This window comes from Boleophthalmus pectinirostris, unplaced genomic scaffold, assembly GCF_026225935.1.
Source record: "Boleophthalmus pectinirostris isolate CB_2022bp ecotype Guang Dong unplaced genomic scaffold, ASM2622593v1 HiC_scaffold_20, whole genome shotgun sequence".
NCBI lineage: Eukaryota > Metazoa > Chordata > Actinopteri > Gobiiformes > Gobiidae > Boleophthalmus > Boleophthalmus pectinirostris.
Window position 1 is genome coordinate 19,540,912 of NW_026571153.1, and position 6,375 is coordinate 19,547,286.

At 41.7% G+C, this 6,375-nt stretch overlaps 1 protein-coding gene across 1 annotated transcript in view; it reads right to left on the bottom strand.

Annotated features, from left to right (window-relative positions):
* Window positions 1–5,657, bottom strand: part of ndrg2 (NDRG family member 2) — a 47,698-nt gene extending 42,041 nt beyond the window's left edge. The window contains exon 1 of the mRNA XM_020937808.2: window positions 5,396–5,657. The gene's annotated coding sequence lies outside the window, so the exon portion shown is untranslated. The remainder of the gene's footprint in view (window positions 1–5,395) is intronic.
* Between the last annotated feature and the right edge of the window lie 718 nt (window positions 5,658–6,375).

The following is a 6,375-nucleotide window of genomic DNA, read 5'->3' on the forward strand; positions in this document are numbered from 1 at the left end:
ACATCACAAGGTGGAACAGAGCATTTTCACATGTGGAGATGTAGACAGACAAATAATAAAGTATTGCTCAAACATGTGTGAATGAAACAAAACACAGCACTGTGTATGTTTTTGAGGAGGTAACATTATAACATGGCTTACAGCTCAGAAGAGTCCATTCTGAGTAAAATTGTAAAACAGTTGTATTGTGGAGCTTTAGTCCTGAAAGATTACATGAAGGTGACATTTTTGAGTCCAAGTTTAGTTTAGAGCAGTTACTTCCTCTCTATTTCAGCCCAATGTAAACAAACCCAGTGAAGTTTTCTCTAGAGACCGACCTGCTCAACTTTATCTGTTAGAATGTGCCAGTGATAATCTCAACAAGGGCAGAATATACAAGTCTTATTTTAATTACGTTTTTGCTAATGCTTTAAATTTCACAATGGTAACACAGTGCCCAGATTGGTGAAGAAAAGATAAAGAAGATGTATAAAAGGGATTAGGGCTGCAACTAATGACTATTTTCACTGACGCATCAGTGATCATTTTTTTTGATTAATGGACTTGTCAGGCGAGATTTTTAACTTTTATAAAAAGGTTGAAATACAATGACTGAAAGCTTTTAAATAGAGAATATGTGCAAACGAAATGTATTATTGAAGAAAGTATGAAACTGTATTCATTTTTTTACTTTTTTAACTGAATAATCATTGTTTTTGTTATTTAAAAAATTATTTTGGCATTTGTTTTAGAGACTATAGAAAATGATAATTATCAAAACTCTTATGATCATCTGGTGTTGACATCTACGGCAACTGAATTTGGGTGAGCAAATATAGAGCTAAATGTACATCTGTATTAGGTAATGGTTTGATCGCATGGGCAAGAATTGAATTTGGGTGGGCTTACCTTTTCTGATTAAGGGTGTTGTCTCCATGGCAATTTTACTGCTTTGCCTGGAAGGTTTCACAGTATAGCATTAAAATGCTCCATCTACAGTTTGGCAGGAAGGTGACATACACAGGCCAAATTATAGGTGAAATTTGTGCAAAGGTGACCCTGCTCACAGTAAGAATGCATGTTTAATAAGGTATTTTTTGGCAATAAAAAGACCTTTTATGCCATGCGGTGAAACATTTCCAGGTAAAGTAATAACATCTCCATGGAAACAAGCAGGTAATGGACACATCCACTGAAAAAGTTGCATAGTGCACCTTTAATGTATTCAGTTCTCTAACATTGTTTGACCAACCTTGTAGCCAGTAGACATTAGAGTATAGGCTAAGTGCGTATTGCTATAGTCGGTGCATTAGAATAAAGATTAGGAAAAAAGACAAACACAGTATCAGCCACTATAGAAAGTGTATTTTGTTTTTTTAACAGTAGAACATATGGCGCTGTCAGGCCTGGTTGTACATTGCTCAGTAAAGCAGCACTAAAGTCTGCTCCAAATGAGGTCAAACATCAGCGCTCCTCTGCAAAAACAAGAGTGAAGTGACTCTATAGCTCCACTGAGTCAGACTCATGTTTATTCAGAAAAGCACCTTTAAAAACAGCTGTTAACCACTGGAATCTCATTTTTAGAATCTCATTTACATCAACAAAAAATTAATCCCTCAACTCCAGAACTGTTATATTTTTGAGCTGCAGCTGGGATCTTAATGGGAAAATGCAAGTTAACAGATGAAAGTGGTTCTTTTAGGAGCTGAGGTTCACAGTGAAAGGAGCCGGGCTGAACAATTTGGGAAAAATAGCAATTTTTTTTCAGACAAGCTTTGAGGTTGTATTTGCAATTTATGTTTTAATAATAGAATTTTGTTCAAAGTTCACATTTCAATTTTAATCACGTCCAGAAGAATTGACAAAAAAAGACTGAAATGAACTGAAAAACTAATGCAAGAATCATATTACAGAACATGTTTGTACACATGTAATCTACAGCGTTAAGATCAATTTAGGGTCATGCATTAAATTGTATTTGTCGCCTTGAACCCCCTCCACAGAGCGTCTGCGTGCACCTGCACCTTCGAATTTTTGTAACTATGACTCGAACCGACACAGACAGCAAGGGGAAGCGACGCAGACATAAGGGCTGTGAAAGGTCCTCTCTACCACTGCTCTACATACACTTCCAGTACTCCGTTTTGCCACCTCATTTTGGATACAAGAATGCCATCTTTAAATCCTGGCCTCCTAGCGTTGTGGCGGTGATTACTTCGCCGTGCATAGACCTGTACGCAGATCCATAAATAAAAACGACGATGACAGTGTGCGTTGAGTCAATGCAGAACTATAAAACAACCTTTAGCAGTTTTATTATGATATTAATTAAATTTGTCTTTGCGAGTTGCCAATTATGCCCATTCAAATTAAGAACTTAAATTCAATTGTGAACACTGTTGGATTACCGGTCTAAATCATGATTTTGATTGTACAGTCAGATTGTCGAACTGCAGCTAACAATGATTTTGATCACTGATTAGTATGACAATTACTATTTCAGAAATTCCCATGAATAAGATCTTTACTAAATTTAACCTAAACCTAAAGCTTGAAGATGTCTTGATTAAATAAAGTCCAGTATAATATAAACAAATGATTCAGACTGCTTATTAGAATCGTTAACAGTTGTTGAAATCATACATTTTATTAAATGAATCAAAACTGTATATAAAATGTTTTCTACACAAAGTGACTTCTTCTGCCATCTCTGCATGGCAACATTTTAGTCCACTGAAAAATTAAAAAATGTGAAACATGCTTCTGTTTTCTCCCTACAGCATCACACTATTTTTACACATAAATCTATAGAGCAGAGTACAGCAGCCACAGCTCAGAGCATCAGCTGGATTTCAACCATCTCAACCTCACATTCACAAGAACACAAGAACACAAGGCTCTCATGTCCACTGGGGCCTGTACAGCTCTCCTCTGCATGTGGTTGTGTGTGTGTTTGCGTGTGTGTGTGCATGTGTGTGTGCATGTGTGTGTGCATGTGTGTGTGCATGTGTGTGTGCATGTGTGTGTGCATGTGTGTGTGCATGTGTGTGTGCATGTGTGTGTGCATGTGTGTGTGCATGTGTGTGTACATGTGTGTTGCTTTGTGCCTTTTCTGTGATTTCTGTGGCCCAGAATCCTGGAACAATGTGGACTCAAAAAAGACATTCTCTGAAGTGTGGAGTGTGTTATCTGCAACAGTAAGGCTGCCACTCTGCAAATGTGCTGTGACTTAAGAGCGTGCACGAGGGAGAGGAAGAGTGTGCACGAGGTAGAGGAGAAGTGTGCATGAGCGAGGAGTGTGCACAAGGGAGAGGGAGGAGAGTGCACGAGGGAGGAGGAGTACGCATGAAGGAGAGGAGAAATGTGCACGAGGGAGGAGGAGTACGCATGAAGGAGAGGAGAAATGTGCACGAGGGAGGAGGAGCACGCATGAAGGAGAGGAGAAATGTGCACGAGGGAGAGGAGTACGCATGGAGAGGAGAAATGTGCACGAGGGAGGAGGAGCACGCATGAAGGAGAGGAGAAATGTGCACGAGGGAGGAGGAGCACGCATGAAGGAGAGGAGAAATGTGCACGAGGGAGGAGGAGCACGTTCCTCCTCTCTCATGCACGAGAGAGGAAGACTGTGCATGACAGAGGAGCGTGCACAAGAGAGGAAGAGTGTGCATGAGGGACAGGAGAAGTGTGCACGAGGGAGAGGAGCGTGCACGAGGGGGCTTATAAGCAGCAGCAAGATGTTGTTTGGATGAGGTAATTTCAGTTAAACTAAACTCTGAATCACAATGGTCACATTGGCAAATTGCAGAGACTGACATTTTTTAAAACTATAATGTTCTCCAAAATATTCCATCTCAATGAGGTTTCATAAAACATGTTGTGAAATAAATACACGGGATTCTTGGATTAGTTTAGAAAACTCTGAAGTTTCTTTGCAACAGCACTTTGCTCAGAAGTAGGTCAGGCTTCCCCAAATCTCAAAGTAGCAAACTGTGGCACTAAAATGCTTACACATGTTTAGACCATAGAAAACCAAAAGCTGAGAAAACATGACCACCACCTCCAGAAAGTGCATATTATCATTGTGTCTTTGTGCAAGACATTTCACATATCTTGCCATTGGTGGTTCAAGAGATCATTATTTCAGGGCAGACTGGTGTCTGTCCCAGGGCAGCTGTGGCTACAATGCCTTACTGCCACTGAGAGTGGAACGAGAGAGAATAAAGCAACATAAAGCAATTGGACATCCAAAGAGCACTAAAAAACACAAGGAAATCTTCTTGTTAGTGAAATGCCAAGTGAGCTCCTCTCTTCACGTTTATTGTTCAGATATAATGACATTGGCATTTCAGAGGTTCCTGTTAAAAGAAAGTGCTTCCTTGCCATTTGTTGTAAGTAGGCTACAGTAGTGTCCTTGATCCTCAGTCCAAAACATCCCACTCCTCTCCGCTCTGAGCTGATCCATTCGGGACAGCTTCAGAAAATACGTTCTCTCCATCGCTTTGTTGCATTCTGTTGCGTTTTGAGCCAAACCAATCAGGGGCCAGAGAGCGCATACCCAGGGACACACCTCTATTTGACATTGACACACATTTGAGACGCTCCCGTAGCGCGCAAGATCCAAAACAACCCCCCACAGCGCTGCTTATAACCCGAAACTCAACACTGCCAATACTCAGAAGTTACTCTCGCGAAATTAACCGAGAGCCGTCCTATGCAACTGATAAGCTTCAAGCCGCTATTCTTTGGGGAGGTCTCCATAGTCTTTGCGCGCGCCCACAAAGGAAGAGCGTACCCCTTTCAGCCGAAATACAAGAACACGAGGCTGTCCAGAGGAGGAGAAAGAGGGGAGAGACTGGCAGAGGAGGGGAGGAGGGGGGCATACACGATTCAAGTTCACGCTAGTGTCAATACTGGCCTATATTCTGTCAGTATAGTCGCATTTGAGACGCGCAGATGAGTTGTCATGCCTAGCTCGGTTATCGTCATGGTATGGAGAGAGGAGAAGAGGGGAGAGGAGAGGAGGGGGAACAAAGAGCCGCTGGCGATCGCACATGTGCACGTCAATATAACACGCACAGTCAGGAAAACAATCACTTTGAAGCACGCAAATTAGGGACGTTTTAAAGTATTATGTTCCGAAGCAATGTTTTAATATTCAAATCCTGCGGGGCTTATATTGCAGTTTTGCTCTGAACACTGCTTGGGTTGGAATAAATTCTTAACAGACAAGAATCACTAAGAGATTAAGTCGTGCAAACCAGATAAAAAGACGCACATAAAGAACTAGATCAAAATCAACCCTCGAACAACTTGGTTTTTTTGTGCCAAATTCAAAAATGACAACAAGCGTACTGCATTTAAAGACAGAGCAATGCATATGCAATAGTTTTTAAATAATTAAAAATAGTAAACTTACCTTTGTGTGGATAAATCACTCAATAAAACGCGAGTCTAATCCGGAGTGCGCTCGCTGTTTTTTATGTTCCCAAAACTGTTCTTCTAACGTTGCCAACACAGTCGCTTCTTCAATTCATTCGTTTTCCTCCGCCTCCTCTCTGTGTTAAACGCTGCTCAACGCCGTGGTTCCTTTCTCTTCCACTCTGCTCCAAAGAGTTGTTTTTTCTCCTTTCTCCACCAGGAGGAAATTTCTGCACGGAGGGAAAATATGGAACAGTCAATCACAAGCTGCAGACGAGAAGAAGCAAGCGCTGGAGTTGTAGGGGTACCGAACAGTGTTATGAAGATTTTATCAATTTCAAAGTAAAATGTGTGGTTTATTTTGATTATTTTCGTAAAAGGATAAAAATCTGATGTTGCTGTGTTAATTTGGGTTGTAAAATGTTTGGCTGTGCGAGCAATTTGTGCGTAAAACCTAGATTAGCGTCTCAATCGGATCCCCCCATTTTGAGTGCGCGTTGGTACAGTCCAGATTTGTGCATGTGGAGTAGAAGGGGGGCAAACCGGAGTATTTTCGCCTCTTTTGGGCCCCCACGAGCAGGTAAATAAGCGCACCTGCGAGATCAAAAGCGGTCAGGGTGGAGGGAAACGGGAGAAACACGGGGGGGCGGCGGTCAGAGGCTTCCAAGGAGTCCGGGAATGAGCGCGCATCCGCCGGCTCCGCAGTGGTCCAGACTCGGGCTTGTTTGTCTATGACCTCCAGGGGGGTCATTCTAAGAGGCAACGCGCGCTCCCAAGGTCCTCACAAGTAATGCACGTAATGTCGGTCATGCTCCAGACGCACAGATGGCTTATGGGATTTCTATTCAATATGGAAGATATTTTAAATTACGCAAGGACCATACATAGGGTGACAGGATAAAAAAAATAAAAAATGGGACACCCCCGGTTGTGGTAGTTGGTAATAATAAAATTGTGAATAGTGCGTAATTAAGGAAA